At 44.4% G+C, this 16943-nt stretch overlaps 1 protein-coding gene across 1 annotated transcript in view; it reads right to left on the reverse strand.

The window, feature by feature from the left end:
• The window catches only part of CNTNAP5 (contactin associated protein family member 5), an 876948-nt gene that overhangs the window by 322596 nt on the left and 537409 nt on the right, over positions 1-16943 (reverse strand). The gene's annotated exons all lie outside the window — the stretch shown is intronic.

Below are 16943 nucleotides of genomic sequence, written 5' to 3' on the forward strand. Positions count from 1 at the left end.
GTACACATCCAATTGTGTCATCATCCCATGCTTAAAAGACAGTGGCTCCCAAAAGCTTTAAAGATAGAGCACCAAATCTTCACCTTTGCCAACGTGTCCCTGTGACGAATGTCCCGTCCCAGGAAAATGAAGCTGCAGTTTGTCATGATCAAGGATGAGGGGTGCCTCAAATAATTCATTACCGATAAAGTTCTAAATCTTGAGAGGATTTGAGCTTTTATAAATTAGAGTGACTTCAAGGTTATCTTTGCACTCATGGACTTCTCTCTTGCAGCCATATACACTTTCTGAACTAGGAAATAAATGAGAGAGTTATAGTTCCACTCTACATACTGACCATAATATAGAGCTGATTTCTCTTTTCCCAAACCTAATAACTGCTGTGGCATTCATTATGGGTATGTGTCATGCGTGTGGAAGTCACCTCTAGGTGTGGTGTCTCTCCCCAGCCACTCCCACACTCCCAACATAACAACCATGTGAAAGGGTTGTTGCTGTCTCACTCAAGCATATTTGAGGGCTTACATAGAGATTAAGAACAGGAGCCGTGGGCCCGATGGGTGTGTGGCTCAGTTGGTTGAGCTTTAGCCCATGGACCAGGAAGTCACTGGCTGGGTTCCTGATCAGGGCACATGCCTGGCTTGTGGGCTCCATCCCCAGTAGGAGGCAGCTGATTGATATTTCCCTTTCCTCAATGTTTCTATCTCTCCCTCTCCCTTCCTCTCTCTGAAATCAATAAAAAACGTTTTTTTTTTTTAAAAAAAAGCTTGAACCCTGGAGTTAAATTGGATGGTGTTGCATCACAGGGCTACCACTTACACCTACTGGAGGTTGGATAAGCCAGTTCACCTGTGGTAGGCAACCGCTAAGCTAACTCATTCTATCCTCACCTCTTGGTATTCATATCTAGCTCATGAATTCATGCCCTCCCTTGAGTGTGGGCTGGACGTATGGATGCATCTCTAAGACAATATGACAAAAAGGATAAATGTCATTTCCAAGACTTGATTATAGAAAGACAGTGGCTCCCACCTTGGGTAATCCTGGATCACTCACTCTGGGAAGCCAAGCTATGCCAGAGGCAGCCTTGAGGAAAGGCCCGCATGAGTGAGCGTGGACCCTCATGAGACATGCCATGGGAGTGGGCCTTGATGCAGAGCTCCACAGCCAAACACTGCAATGGTTGCAACTCTCGCTGACACCTTAACTGCAGCCCGGTGAGAGGCCCAGGCAGAACCACTCAGTTTAAGTTGCTCAAGGACCCAGAGAAACTATGAAGTTGTGGTGTCTGTTGCAACATTTTGCAGCACTAGATAGCTAACAAACTCTCAAAGCACTAGTTTTCTCATGGGATATAGGTATAAACGTATCTGTGTACAATTGTAGTGAGGATTCAAAGAGATAATCCACAGACAGCACCTACCACAGTGCTTGGCACTTAGGAAATGCTTGATAAATATGATTATAACTATTATTATTACTATTGCATTGTTTCATGAAATGTTGCCTCTTTTTGGTAAGGTTTTTTACTTGACTTTTTTAATGATAACAAGCCTTGTGGTGTTTAGAAGATGAATCACAAGGTTTGTTATGAAAAACTAGTAGACCCAACAGCCCTTCTGTGCAGAGATGTTGGCTTTTGCTAGTAATTCTCAGTTCATTTGGATTATTTTCAGTTTTTTGCTATTTCAGTTGTGACATTTTTAAATTCCATAGAGTGTTTATTCTTATAATAGAGGAATATTATTCCCCCTGAATATTCCTTTTTTAATAATATGCAATTCCTGATTCATTGATTCAATATTTCTCTAATATTTGTGAAAATATTTATTATAACATAATTTCTTTGACACTTTCATCTCTTTAAACATACTGTTTCCCCTCAACTGTATGTGTGTGTGTGTGTGTGTGTGTGTGTGTGTGTGTGTGTGTGTGTGTCTTTCATGTTAGATTCTCTTCTGCAATGTCAGGTCCTCTTCGATAGGTAGTCCTCTCATACTAACTGTGGTCTCTCAATTACTGATTGCTGTAAGCAAATATGGGTAGTTTGTCCTCCGAGGACTGCACTGTAGTATTACCTGGCTGGACCACGTCTTGGGAAACCCCATGTAGTGTCTTCAGTGCTTTCTCCTGGTGTGTTAGGTTCTATAATTTAGAGGGTCTTTGACATGAGATGTGGAAGGTGGAAGTGACACCGTGCACACATTCATTCAGTGCAGGGCACGAGGTGCTATATAGTTACACATGTTGTCACTTAACGGCAGGCCTCAGTTGTTAATGTGAGTTGGCCACGCCAAGCCAGCTGCTGCTCCAGATGGGCCATCTCTCCCTCCAGCTTCCCTAGCTCCCAGCCATGTACGTGTTTAGATCTCTTATGATCACCCCATCACTAAAGTTGAAGGATTGGTTGTGGTTAAGACTCAAGGTGCTTCTCCGATCAGCTGCAGACTGAGCCATTTAAGGAAATTTATATCATTTACTGCTGTTTATATGAAGCTTTAGAAGGAAGTGAAGGTTATACATATGTTGAGTCCACCCACACTTCCAGGAAGTACAAGCCCACTACCTGTAAGCTACATTGCTCCTCCTGTACTGCAGGCCTCACTCACTGCACAACAGGAAGTGAATACAAATTTATTGACACCCTACAAACTTCTCAGTAACTTTAGCCTAGGGCTCTCAGAAACTAAATAAAAAATACATGGTTCTTCACCTCAGGTAATTCATGGCTTTAAAGTTTACCAAAATTAACCTCAATACAAGTAGAAAAATATTAAAAGACCAATTTCTATTAAATAAATAAAAACTATTTAAAGGTCTCCTCTACAACAAGACATTACAATCATATGGTATCTATTAAAGTGTAGAGTATTATAACGCCACTTATATCTCTCCAAAGCATAGGGAAAAAACAAATCTTTCAAATTGCTACACAGAGTAAGTGATGTAGTATGCAGCTAGAGAGACATGGCAAAATAGGAACAAGAGGCTAGATACGGAAGGTCACCCAGGGCCCAGCAGTGGATAATTGTAAGGCGGGAACTTGCACACAGGGTGACCTTTTATCCTCTAGTATATCAGCTGGTCCTGTGATTCAGACCCTCCCCTGAGCTTTCCTTTCCTGGCATGTCACTAGTCACGTGGTAGACCCCTTAAAGGAGAAACAAAGGGGCTAGAGAAGAGCCTCATATGACTACCATAGAAGCCTTTGATGACCACTTTAATGACAGTTCATGACTACTTCCTTTAAGCATTAAACCCTCAAGACAATGAAGTCTGACCCACATCACATAATCTTGGCAGTAGAGCCTCTGACCCCAGATAACAGAGACAGAGTTTTGGTCAAACTAGAGAAAATATCTAAGGCTCAGTTGTGATTTAGCTCTAGACCTAGAGAAGCAGAAAAATCAGACAGAGCAATGCCATGGCTGACATCATGACCAGATGCAATGACCAACGACCCTCTATCCTAGTGCTGGCCAATCAGTAGAGACCATGGCCTTGAAAGGACACACCTGGAAAGCTGATGAATATTCTATTGAAATACTCTGCTGAAAATTCCTGCCTTTAGAAAATAGATACAACACCTTAAGACAAAGAACCTAGTGCACTCTTTCTCTTTCTCTCTCTCTCTTGCTCTGGAGCAAGCTGCACCTCCCCCCTGCCTCCTTCCCTCAGGTGTGTTTTCTTTCTCCTAAGCTCCTAGGGCCCTTCTTGTGCCTCTGTAATATGTTTCCTGAGTCCATGTGATACAGCTGGCTGGCTCACTTCTTCTACCTCTGACTTTCTAATAAACTTTCACTAGTAAATGATTCCTTGGCTCTGAATTCTTTTCTCAGCTGAACTCAAGGACTGACCTCTAATATTCTGGTGTCATTCACCATTATCAACAAGCCCAAAGGTGACCCCCAAGTCCGACCAAGACCACACCAATAAAGAAAACTTCAGATTCACTTGTGAATATCACTAAAAACTTACATAATCAACAGTTAATACCCAATAGTGTATTTTAAAAAGACACAAAGGCCAAATGGGAGCTTAATCCAAAAATTGCAAGTGATTCCAAATTATCTATCTATCTATCTATCATCTATCTATCTATCTATCTATCTATCATCTATCTATCTATCTATCTATCTATCTATCTATCTATCTAGATATATGGAGAACAATTAAAATATCATCTCCACTCATTTAAAAAGACATTCTATGTCTTATACAAGTTCTGATTTGGCGTTGGAGGCCACTCTAGGACAACCATCAAATTTCCTGCTGGAAGAAGATGCCTGCCCATGGAAAAAAAATAAAAGAAGCTTTATTAGTGGCTAGATTTGTCTCCATTACCAACAGCGAGTGCTAGTGCTGGTGGGAAGGTCTGGCATTATGGGCACACGGAGATCTGTGCTCATTAATGACAAGGACACTGACGGACATATTAAGATTCTTCAGAATCTATTTTTAAATTAATATGTGCAGATATAAAATGTAGCTGGACAGAGCAGTTAAATCAGTGTTTTCATATTTAAGGAAAATAGTCCGAATCTAGTCCTGGCAGCTAATTTATTGTCTAAGGTACAATTTGAAATGTCCTTGTGAAGCCCATTCTCATTAAAGATAATGATAGTATTCAGACAGCAAAATAGTTTTATTTAGACTCACCTTTTCAAGTACCAAGGTCAGAGCTACGTTTTTTTCTGCCTCACCACTTATATTCTTATTGTAAGACTATAGGCATAGATATAAAACTTAGATGACAAGTAAATAGTACTTTTAAGGCTTTAAAAATGTTTCAGCCCTATTTCCTTCCTTGCTCCTTATGTCCCCAGAAATCTAATATTTACCAAGTGACTGCATATTTAGTTATAGATGTACCTAGGCCTACAGACATAAATAAGATCTAATTAATTCTATCAAATAAATGCTTGTGAATCTTTTTTGCATTTAATAGCTACTTAACTTAGTTTATCAAACTCCTTGTGCAGTAGGTTTGCCTTGGCCTGGTTTCAAACTCCTTGTGCAGTAGGTTTGTGGGACTGTGCCTTGGCCTGGTTTCAATGAAGAAAAATAATGTTAAAACTGATGGGATTTTTGAAATTAGTTAAAAAATGTCTAGGGCTTCAAGCAGAAAATAGATATTTGATGTCCCAGTCAGAACATAGTTGGTACATGCTGAAAATAGACATAGATTCTGTAACATTGTCACTACTGAAGTGGAGGCTAGTGGAGATGGAAGCGTATCAGTGGTTGGTGAAGGTTGGGATGGGAGTAAGATGGGTGTGTGGCTATGAAAGGACAACACAAGAAGTTCTTGTGATGAAATGTTTTGCATCTTGATTAAGGTGCTGATTACACAAAACTACACATAATAGAATTGCACAGAACCATACACACCCCTACACACACACACACACACACACACCCACACACCCTACACACATGCACACACAGGAGTGCGTGTCAAAATGGAACATTCTGAATAAGCTTTATGCATTTTACCAATGTAGTTTTCCTGGTTTTGATGATATACAACAGTTATACATCATGCTACCATTGGAGAAACTGAGTCAAGGGTACATAGGATCTTATGATACTATTTTTTTTCAATTTACAGTGAATTATTTCAAAATAAAAGCTTTATGAAAAGAGAAAGATGAGCCAAAAATTCAAATCCTAAATAGCTACTCTATTGAAATAAAAACAATGTCCCCACTAAATTCTGTGCATGAATGTTCCTGGGAACATTATTCACTATGGCCCTACAATGGAAACAATCCAAATGCTTATCAACTGATGAATGGCAAACAAAGGTGATATTTGCATACGGGAAATACTGTTAGGTCTCAGAAAGGATGAAGTGCTGATGCGTACCATGGCACAACACCGCTGGATCCTGAATCCTGAGGACATTGTGTTAGGGGAAAGAAGCAGTCACAAAGGTCACATATAGGATGGCTCCCTTTAGGTGACATGTCCGTATAAAACAAGTCCACACAGATAGGCAGTGCACTGGTGGCAGCCAGGGGCTGGAGATAGGGGCTGAGGGGTTGGTCATCAGGAATGAGGAATTACTGCTAAAGTGTACGGAGGTTCTTTCTGGGGTGCTGAAATTAGGTAGTGATGATTGTAAAACTGTGTGAATATACTAGAAACAATGACCTTCTACCCCTTGAATGGGTGAAATTTATGGTGTAAATTATATTTCCATAAACTGAACCAAGCTGGGGGGCAGGGATTAGGTCACGGGGCAGGTCCCAGAAGGTGCTCTGGGTTCCTCCAGGACATCGTGCCCAGCGCCTGGAGCCCTGTCCTTTGGCCCATGGTGTCCATAGAGCAACAGGCCTGTCAGCTGACTTCTGGTGAGTTCCAAAGCAAAGAGGTATGCCTGTGTCCATATTCACTTCCCTCCCAAACCACACCGATATTTCATTTTCTCCTTTAGAAACCATAACATGTTCATTGAAACAAAGATAAAATGAAGCAACAGTTGCCAAATACAGATTGAGAATCTTGTTTTTAATATGCCTGTTATATATCATGCCATCCTTACTCTGTGATCCAGTAATTGAATCTGTAAAATGGACAGGGATTACCCCTAATAATGTCCTGTATTTAAAGTAGAAATGTGCACACATCCTTAACATGACCCTTCCTTGTGCCCCTTGTGCATGTGGAGTAAGGCCAGGAGATGGAATGTGTGGAAGGAAGCGGGGGAATCTGGAGGCATGACCTGGCATGATCCTCGAGGACAAGCACAGCTCCTGAAGGAGTGACTCCAAAGCAGTGGTTCTGCAGTGTGCTCCGAAGGCCAGCAGCCATTGGCGTCCCCCTGAGCATACAGGACACATGGATTCATGGACTCCATCCTGAAGCAGAACCTCTGCGCATAAGGCTATGGTCACTGTGTTTTAACAAATCCCCCGGTGATTCCTTTGCAATTTAAAACCTAAGAAGCCTTGTTCCAAATAAACTTTGACAGCCATGCTTATTAAATGGTGAAATATATCAAGAGCTTTTTACCATTTTGTCCCATAAACAAAAAAGTCTGAGTGCATTCGCATGGTCCTTCAGGGACTTGATCAAATGTGTACCTTATCCCAACCCTGTGTTAGGTTTAGAGGGAGGTGCTAGGGATCCATAGGTGAATAAGACATTGCCCCACTTTCCAAAGGTAACTCAGGACCGGGAGGAAGTTATGTTCTATTTTTCACTAATATGATGACTTTTTTGAAATTGGATCTTGAATGTTTCTATATTTTCAGGGGCTAGCCTCGTTCCTAGTATGTGTTCAATACATGGTGGATGGTGAATCTGGAGGGGACCTAGGAAGGCCTCATGAGTCCTTGGCAGAGGTGCCCTCCTGAGAGAGAGACTGGGGCAGAAACAAGTGAGGAGACCATTGCACCCCCCCTCCCCCCTGCCAAGGGAGAAGGAAGCAGTCAGCAAGGCAGGGCAAGGAGGTCAGGGCCAGTCTGTGCATGCTGAACCTGAAGACATCCTATAGCTTATCTACAACTCCACCTATTTGGGCATCATACGTGATAAAAATTAATTAGGCATCAATTAAAGAGAAATAGGCAGAAATATTATTTTCTGATGAAGGAAATAATTGTTTACAAGTTGATTTAATACAATGTTAAGATTAAGCCTTAAATGTATCTGTCATTGCCATCCAAAATACATTTCAAATTACAGATACACATGAAGGAAGCATAATAGGGTGTGTGTGCTGGGAACAGCAACAGAGATGGTGTCACCCTAAGCCCGCTGGTTCAGTATTGAAAGCGCCATTGGGTGAGTGGAGCTTCCCAGTGCAGAGCGCCAATCCCATCAGTCCCGTGATAAACTAGTCCAGGGGGCCCTGCCGCACCCTGTCCGCAGGGCCTGGGGCAGTGCACTCCCCTATCTGCTGCCCCTGGCAGGGGCCACACATCACCGTGGAGCATCCCTGCTTGTTTTATGGGAGTCAGCCTTGACTTCCATCGATTGGCTGCCTCCTGCATGCACCCTACTGGGGATCCTGCACAAAACCTAGGCACCTGCCCTGACCAGAATCAAATGGTGACCTCCTGGTTTATGGGTTAATGCTCACCACTGAGCCACACTGGCTGAGCTGCTTATGGGTTTTGGAACTATAGCCTTGTTGCTGTTCTAAATTTCTGTTTTCTTTAACATAAGAAAGTATTGTTAATAGACCTGAGATTGTAGAGTTTAATTGATAAGAATTAATTAGGCAGCAATTAAAGAGAAATAGGCAGAGATATTATTTTCTGATGAAGGAAATACTTCTCAGAAGGTTTGTAATAAACTTATATATAGTCAAGCACATCATTGGTGCTCAAATGTTGTCAGTTCCCGCTCCTCTTCTGCCCCGTTCCACTGTGTCCTCTAGGGTGGACTGAGAACATCCCTCCGGGCCAGCAGACACAGCCAGCCCGCAGGGCCCTGCTCACAGCTGTGCCCCGCAGTCCGGCTGGGTGAGCCGCTCCCTGGTGGGTCAGTGTCCTTCCTCCACCATCGGTTGTGGATTCCACGCATAACTTCTGCTCTGCAGTTACCATACTGATAACTAATAGTTATACTGATTTTGAGGAATGTTAAGAAGAAAAATCAATTTCTGTTCTCCAACAGAATCATGAAGAAATGGACAAGTCACCATTTACAACATAACATGGGACGATGAGGAAATGTACAAAGTTTATATTTGACAAAAAAAAACAACACAAAAAAACTAGCCAGGCCTGCTAAAAATAGCCAGGATGCTCAATAAACTTGAGTTGGGCCTGAACAGCTGAGTAGCAGTGCCCTAGGCTGGCGAGCATCCTGCAGCCTCCCCACCACAAGTGACAGCATGCTTAGGAGTCAGAGGTGGGGCACCATGGCACCTGTGGGCTAGTGGTTAGCATTGCCCCAGAAGAAGTGAGGTGGGGACATGGGCCCCACTTGCACATGAGACCCCTAGAGGCTTCTCATGTGTGTTTTCTCATATTCTTCTCCTCTCCCAGGCAGGTGGAGGTTCCCAAGGTTCCAGAAGGAGGAGAAACCATAAGGTAGAAGTGGCCCGAGTCTCCACGTGACTGCACACTCCAGTGTGATGTGAGCCCAAGAGAAGCTTTTATTTGGCTGAGCTTTGGGATTATTTGTCCTCTGTAGCTAGCCCACCTTTCCCTTCAAATTTAGCTCAGTCACTGGGAAATTCCTGAGTGCCCCCCAGGTAGCAAGCACTTCTATCTGTGGAAATGCAAACATTCTTACACTGTGAGCCTCTCCCAGGCCACCTGCTGGGAAGGGGTGGGCGTGCGAATCTGACATTGCTTTGGCTCTACTCTCCTTGTTCTCTCCTCTGCCTGCTGCAAACAAACAGACACTCATAAAATAGTTATATTGTGGCCATAGGTTTCTAAACAGGTCTCAAATAGAAAGAGAAATAAGGAAACCCTACTGAAAGCTCGTTGAGAGCAATTCCACCATGCTTGTCTGTCTGTTTCCGTCGCTGTTAACGAGCCCAGAGCCCTCTGCGCAGGGGCCAGGCTGCTAAAAGAAATCACTGTTTTGCCTTTGCACACCATAAAGACTGTCTTCCTGTACGAGTTGGTGAATGCCTATTTTTTACCTGTAAGAGGGGCATTTTACAGTGAAAATGTGTATCTTTTAGTATGAGCAGTCCACATAATATTTGACACGAAGCTGAACCAAAATGCCCCACGCTGCTCTCACTGGGAGGACATTTAACTTTGTTACCCAGGGGACTCATGCATGAGATGCCAGTTTCCATCCAGATTACACTTGAAGCCTTATAATTTTCCCTCCTGGATTACCCTCACAACTCTTCCGCAGCCTCCCAGGGGTCACAGAATATTGATTGTTATGAGCCACATGACCGCCAAAGGGGAAACCCAGACACGATCTTTGGGCTAGAGATAAATTTATGGTAAAGCTACAGAAGCTGTAGCTATCAGCCCCCTAGCAAAGCCCTAACAGTAACCTGGCAATGAGCTCACAGGGTTCTGTGGTTTTGTAGACACGTGTATCAGCCGGGTTTAAGCAGGGGAGCAGACCACGGGGAGATGGACAGGGATCTGTAGGTAACAGGCTCTGTGGGAGCGGGCTCGCAGCCTGTAGGCAGCTGTTTTTGACTGGGATGCTGGAGCTTGCAGTCTAGTCCAGAAGGGCATGAGGTGAGGGAGGAAAAACAAGCAAACCCTTGCGCATATCCGGTTTGTAGGAGGACCCGCGGAAACCGTGAGGTGTCCTGCTGTCTGTGCACTGCCCATGCCAGCAGGTGAGGGGCCGCGTGCCTGCTGCTTCCCTCCACATTTCAGCCCTCCCACAGGTGTCTCTCTCAAGGGTTCCCCTAAGTAAAGATAGCTAGGAAAGAAAATTGGGGGCAATACAATTTAGCCAAACCAGGTTGACAAGTTAGAAAGCTACCATTTTTGTAAAAGTAAGATATTTAATGACAATAGGTTAAAATAAAAGATTTAATTTCACCTGGCAAATAGCACTGCCTCTTTCTCCTGCCCTCCCCACTGCCACCTTCCCATGCTAGGTCTCTTTGGAGATGCCACAGACACAGGGATCCAGGGAGGGGCAGGCCAGAGAGGGTGTGGTTTGCAGCCCCTCTCAGGAATCCTAATGATTTAGGGGCTCCTGCTGCCAGAGGCCACCTCAGGAGGGTGCCAGCCCAGCACCCAGCACCAGAAGTGCACTGGAAGCTGGGGGGGGGGAGGGTGGCGCTTGCTGATGGGAACCCAACCAAACGCTCCCTCTGGGGAATGCTTCTAAATCACACATGTATTTATGAACTTGACAGGAATTTTCCCAATTTTAACCACATGCATAAAAGTATACCCAGCATAGGGGATATTATTGAATGTGTACAGAGATTCAGATTTACAAGATGAAAAAGTTCTGGAAATGGATGGTGGTGATGGTAGCACATAATGAATGCATTTAATACCACTGAACTGTACATTTAAAAAAGGCTAAGACAGTACATTTTAAATTATATGTATTTTACCTTATTAAAAAAAAAAAAAAACAGGGGAAAAGGAAACAAGTTTGAATGCTTGCTTATAAAGATCTGAAGATATTTCTAAAAATAGATATATTTGGTACTAAAGATACCTAAAAGATGACAATATTTAACATCCATTATATTGTTTTTTGTATTGTGTAACCAGATAAAAACTAGGAACATATATTTTATTTTTTTATATTCTATTGTTACATTGTTTTACATTAAATTAGAAAAGAGCAATGACTATTTTGAAAGTTTATATGACGTTATCAAAATTAAATATGAAACTGGAAAAAGTGTTTTCTAAATGATTGATGTATTTAAAAATATAGAGATCAACCATAATAGAGGGAAAGTGAACTATCATTTATTCTCTGTAAGAATATTATAAAACAGCACAGCCGGAGTGGCTCAGTTGTTGAGTGTTGACCTATGAACCAGGAGGTTACTGTTTGATTCCCCATCAGGGCTCACACGGGGGTTGTGGGCTCCATCCTCAGTGTGGGGGTGAAGGAAGCAGAAGGTCAATGATTCTCTCATCATTGATGTTTCCATCTCTCTCTCCCTCTCCCTTCCTCCCTGAAATCAATTTAAAAAGCTGTAAAACATCATGTAAGAAAGCAACCAAAGAAAAAGTGCTCAAGAGCTGTCAGGGAATAAAGTACTATAAAATTGTCAGAGAGTGGATAAAAACATTCTAAATTTGGAAATATGTACGATGCTTGTTAATTTTTAAAAAGTTGCCTTTTCTAGTGATTTGTTTTCTCATTCTAAAAGCAATTTAGAAAACATAAGCTTAAATGGGATCCCCAGAATCCCGTAGCTCCCAGGCCCTTTGGAGCTGCGGTCTGACCAGCTCAGAGCAGGGAGCAGAGCAGGGTGTGGCCCCCCTGGTGGCGGGCACCCCGCGGCGCTGCGGCCTGTCTTGGGCAGAGGCTGGCCTGAGCTCTTCCCCTCTCGCAGGTAAGCAGGCGCCTTGGACTGGCCTTGGGCTTTGTTTGATGGCAAGGGCCTCCCTTCTGCTGAGAGCTCACATGAAGTAGAACAACGCGCACAGAAATGGAAAATCAGTTCGACCACGGGGCCAGACAGGGAGAAGCTACCGATAACTGCTGGCTAGTCCCTCTCCTGCAAAACGGAACAATCATAATTTCGCGCGGACTTGTTCTGGAGACTAACGGGACATGGGGGTGTGCGCGCAGACCGTCCGAGGCCTCAGGGGTGCCTGCCATGCGAATGCTTGTCTGGAGGAGACAAACCAACAGGAAGCCAGCCGCACCTGCGGGAACAGGGTGGCCCTGGGCTGTTGGAAACGCCCTGAGAGGCCTGGAGGGACGCACAGACCACAGACCGGACTGAGGGGAGCGCGGACAGCCACTGGGGCAGGGGCAAGGGCACAGTGACCACAGCCTCCCTTCAGACCCCTGACATATGTCGTGACGCATAAAGGAGCCCCGAGGGGGACTCGCTGCAAAGGGTTCTAGAGAAAACAGATGCGATTCCTGGTCAGACAGTGAGGGGCAGGCAGGGGCAAGAGGGAGGGCCAGCTTGGTACCCACAGGAGAGACCGCGGGAGAGCCGTTCCCTGTGGTGGGGGGCGCACGCAGCTTCCCCGCACATGCGGTCCTGGCGCGGGTCTCATCGTTCACCGAATCTGTCTTCCTGTTTCATGAACAGACATTTACACTGAACTTCATTCCCTTTCCGAACTGGATGGAGTTTTCGCTCACCCCGCTGTCCTGGTCAGACTGGAGTTACAGCGCTGCTGGGGCGCTGTTGGAAATGGGAGTCTGATGGGGACGCCCCTGCCTCGCAGGGTCCACGCTGGTGGTGGAGGGAGCGGGGCCAGGCCAGCGTCCCCCCCCCCCCCCCCGCCCCGTGCGCGGCTGCTCGCGCCCATACACCCACAGACACCGCACCAGCCGCCCACCCACAGGAAACAAGCTCCTTCTGCCCAACAGGGAACTCGGGAAAAGAAAACCTCATCAGATGTACGGGACCTTCAGTGGCAGGGTTTCAGATCACACATGTTAGCCTGGCAAGGTTCATTGCAAGGCAAGTTACAGCGGAGAGTCCACCATCCTGAGAGGAGAGCCGGTGTGAGAACACACCGCCTCTGTGTTACATCCACGGGGCGGGCCATGGCCTTGGGAAGAGGGCGCGGCTGCAGCGGGCGCCCTGACGGCACCTGTGGCCAAAACCGTCCCTGCTGGCACCGCACACGCAGCCTCTCACAGGCATCTCACGCGTCTTCCCAATCCGCGGGCCTCTCAGGGCCTCAGCGGCCTCCTTGCTCCTGCCAGGTCTGCGCTTTGGGAATGTCTTTGATCATTACCTGTGAGCTGTCCCTTTTTGTTCAGTTTCGGCTTCCTGAGAACTTAAATCTGAAGTTATCCACTTTTCCCACAAACTCTCAAGCACTTTTTTAATTCACTGCCTGAACTCTGCCTAAACTTTACCAATATTTCACAGAGCCCTTAATGAGACCGTTTTATGTTGTCATGTTAGAAAATTGAAAATGGGAGAGCTTTGATTTCTGAGGGAAATCACATGGAAGAACCAGTGCACTCACTTTTATTTTTTCTCCTAATTAGAGAGTTGGACTTTTTTTTTTTAAGCAGGAAGAATGATGGGAGCCAAGAAGACTATCACAGAAATAGTATTTCAAGCTTCACTTTTTTCCTCTTCCACTTTATTCCTACATCAGCACGATTTTAATTTATAATTAAAAACTTGAAATGAGCCCTAGCTGGGTTTGCTCAGTGGATAGAGTGCCAGCACATTGAATGAAGGGTCCCCAGTTCAATTGCACTCAAGGGCACGTTCCTGGGTTGTGGGCTCCATCCCTGGCCCTAGTCAGGACCCATGCAGGAAGCAACCAATAGGTCTCTCTCTCTCTCTCTCTCTCTCTCTCTCTCTCTCTCCCTCTCATTGATCTTTCTGTGTCTCTCCCCATCCCTTCCACTCTCTCTAAAAAAAATCAATAGAAAAATATCCTCAGGTGAAGATTTAAAAAAAAGGAAGAAAGAAACTTGAAAGGATCTCTACTAGTTTTATATAATAAAAAGATAATATGCAAATTTTCCCCACAGGCGAGAGTTCGACCAACCTGGAGTTAGACGTGTGCTGACCACCAGGGGGCGGCGTGGAACATGGTGGGCATTGGTGACACAGCACTGGCAGCGGGCGGCACTGCAGGTGCTGCTGGCCCCTATGGGCCTGATGAGAGTGGGACTGCGACAGGATGGTGGAGCAGGTGAGTGGGTGGTGTCAGGCCAAGGCGGGTGCAAGCAGGGGCCCTGGTCACCATGCAGATGGTGACTGACGGTGAGGGGCAGGGTGGGCAAGCAGGTGGCGCCAGGCCAAGGAGGGTGCCAGGGGGGGCCCCAATCGCCCTAGTGGTCACCCCACAGATCAGCCCTGATCGCCAGCCAGGACTAGGGACACTACCCATGCACTAATTTCATGCACCAGGCTTCTAGTAGAGAATAAAAAGATCCATGCTGTTCAGAGAAAATTTTTGAAGCATTAGAAAGTGTAAAAGAGAATATCCCTGCCCCAAATTACTTGTGACATCCAGCCTGGCTATGCCGGGCTGCCCTCTGCAGTCTGTCCTGTCAGCTTGAGCTCCTGTTTGTCCCCAAGCTGTTCATCCAGGCCCCCCAGCTCTTGCATCAACATTCCATGATCCTTTAGTGAGATCTTTAAGGAGCAGGCATTCCTTCTGTCTCCAGTGACTCCCATTCCCCATGCCCTCCCCCACCTGTGCAAACACTGCCATCCAATAAGGCCTTTCTCCTCCTCATCCTAGGAAAGTGCCCCAACCGTAGGGCATCCATACTGTTCTGAAATCTGAAATTTTGCTATTCCACTAGTTAATAAAGAATCAAAGGCCTTGTCAATCACTTCTGATACATAGAGTTTTGCCCTCTAAACTTCTTTAAGGCAATTTGCATGTTTTATAACCATATACTTATATAAAACTATAGCATAGCTAATATATACATGCACAGGTATATATACACATATATTTCTCTTAATACAGATGCATAGATATAGATACAAGAATATACTCAGATAAAGATAGAAATATATAACTACAGAAATAGACTGCATCCTTTCTATTGTCTTGAACAAGCGTAACTAACACTGTGAGCAGGACCCAACTTTCAGAGCTCTGCTGTCATTTGCTCAGTGCCACCAGGCCTTTAAAGAATGTTATTTCTGTTTTCTCAAGAAATAATGATCAAGCTGGCAAAAATCCAAACTGTTGACAACACTTCTTGTCAGAGAGCATGTGGGAAACCGTCACTCTCATGCATTGCTAGGAGGAGTGAAAACTGGCTCAATGCCTGTGGAAGGCAATTTGGTAATGTGTAGCAAAATAGCATATATCACCCTGGACCTAGAAATCCCTCTCTGCAAATGTATGCAGATCTACTTACACATGTGAGAAATGGCATATATTCAAGTTCATTGTGGTTTTATTTGTATGAGATTAGAAAAATATTTAAAATATGATCAATTTGCCTTATAAAATAAATTATAGCTCAACTCTACAACTGAATTCCAAGTGAATGAGAAAAGAATGATGAAACCCTTTACGTGGTGATGTGGAAAGATGAACTCTAAGACAGATCATTGTTTGAAAACAGCAAAATGCAAAATAGTGTATATAATATGCATTTGTATTTCAGAATCTTTCTGCAAACCTTTTTATAGGGATTGGTTTGCAACTCCTGTGAATAACTTAGCTATTTAAAATATGAATTAAAAAAATTCACATATTGTTTGTATATATTTAAAAATCACATTCTGAAATCTATGGAGTTACTTCCAGTTCAGACAAGGTGGTTTAGACTTGTTTCTTCTGCTCTTCCTTGCCAGTTAGAACTATCATACTGCAACATAATGTAAAAGGAACCAAAAAGAACTGTCAGATATTGAAGAAGGCAAGTGACATGTTTGGGAACTCAGGACTGAAGAGGTAACACAGCCCTAGCTTCTCCACCCCTGCCCAGGCCCAAGATGGTGACCCAAGTCTAGTGTTTTCTGACTCTAAATTCTAATGTAACAACAGAAGGCAGCCAGGTAGGGTCATTCTCCCCCAATGCCCACTCCACTGAATCACAAGGCCCGCCTCTAACCACACCAGGTGAACCGGCAGTACCAGTAAGGGGGATTCATTGGGGACCCCGTTACCAGTAGGTGCCAGGAGAAGAGTTCTCCTTCACCCCTGGGCTGACACTCACCTCTCCCATCAGGAGACACTGGGGATGCCAGGTGTCACCTACAGGACAAATGCTGTGACAGAAGCTAGCAGCCTGACCCAGGAAGTCTGAGAATTAGCTGCTTGATCTAGAAAAACAAATGGTGGTGCATACTGTGGAATATTATTGAGTGAATGAAAAGTCAATAGCCTGGATGACAAAGTTATTTCACACAAACATCCCTTTCCCTTTCACAGGTTCTCACCTACCACTAACCTTTTATTTTTTATATTTGTTAATTTTTACCCAAGGGGGTATTTTCCACTTATTTATTTATTTATTTATTTATTTATTTATTTATTTATTTATTTTTTGAGAGAGAGAGTGGAAGGGAGGGGGGGCAGAGGAAGAGAGAAACATCGATGTGAGAGAGATACATCAATTAGTTGCCTCCTACACAGACCTGACCAGGGACAGGGATCAAACCTGCAACCAGGGTATGAGCCCTTGAGTGGAATCTAACCTAGGACCTTTCAGTTCATAGGCCGATGCTCTAACTCCAGAGTGGAACTGGCCAGGGCACCACTAGCATTTTAAAATATCATATTTTTTTTGTTGCTTAAAATATTACAAAGAGTAGTACATTTGTCTCCTTTTTTTCCTCCTTGACCTTCCCCCAGCCTCCCTTACCCCCCAGTGTCTTGTGTTCATTGGTT

This window comes from Myotis myotis, unplaced genomic scaffold (genome assembly GCF_014108235.1).
Source record: "Myotis myotis isolate mMyoMyo1 unplaced genomic scaffold, mMyoMyo1.p scaffold_m19_p_8, whole genome shotgun sequence".
Taxonomy (NCBI): domain Eukaryota; kingdom Metazoa; phylum Chordata; class Mammalia; order Chiroptera; family Vespertilionidae; genus Myotis; species Myotis myotis.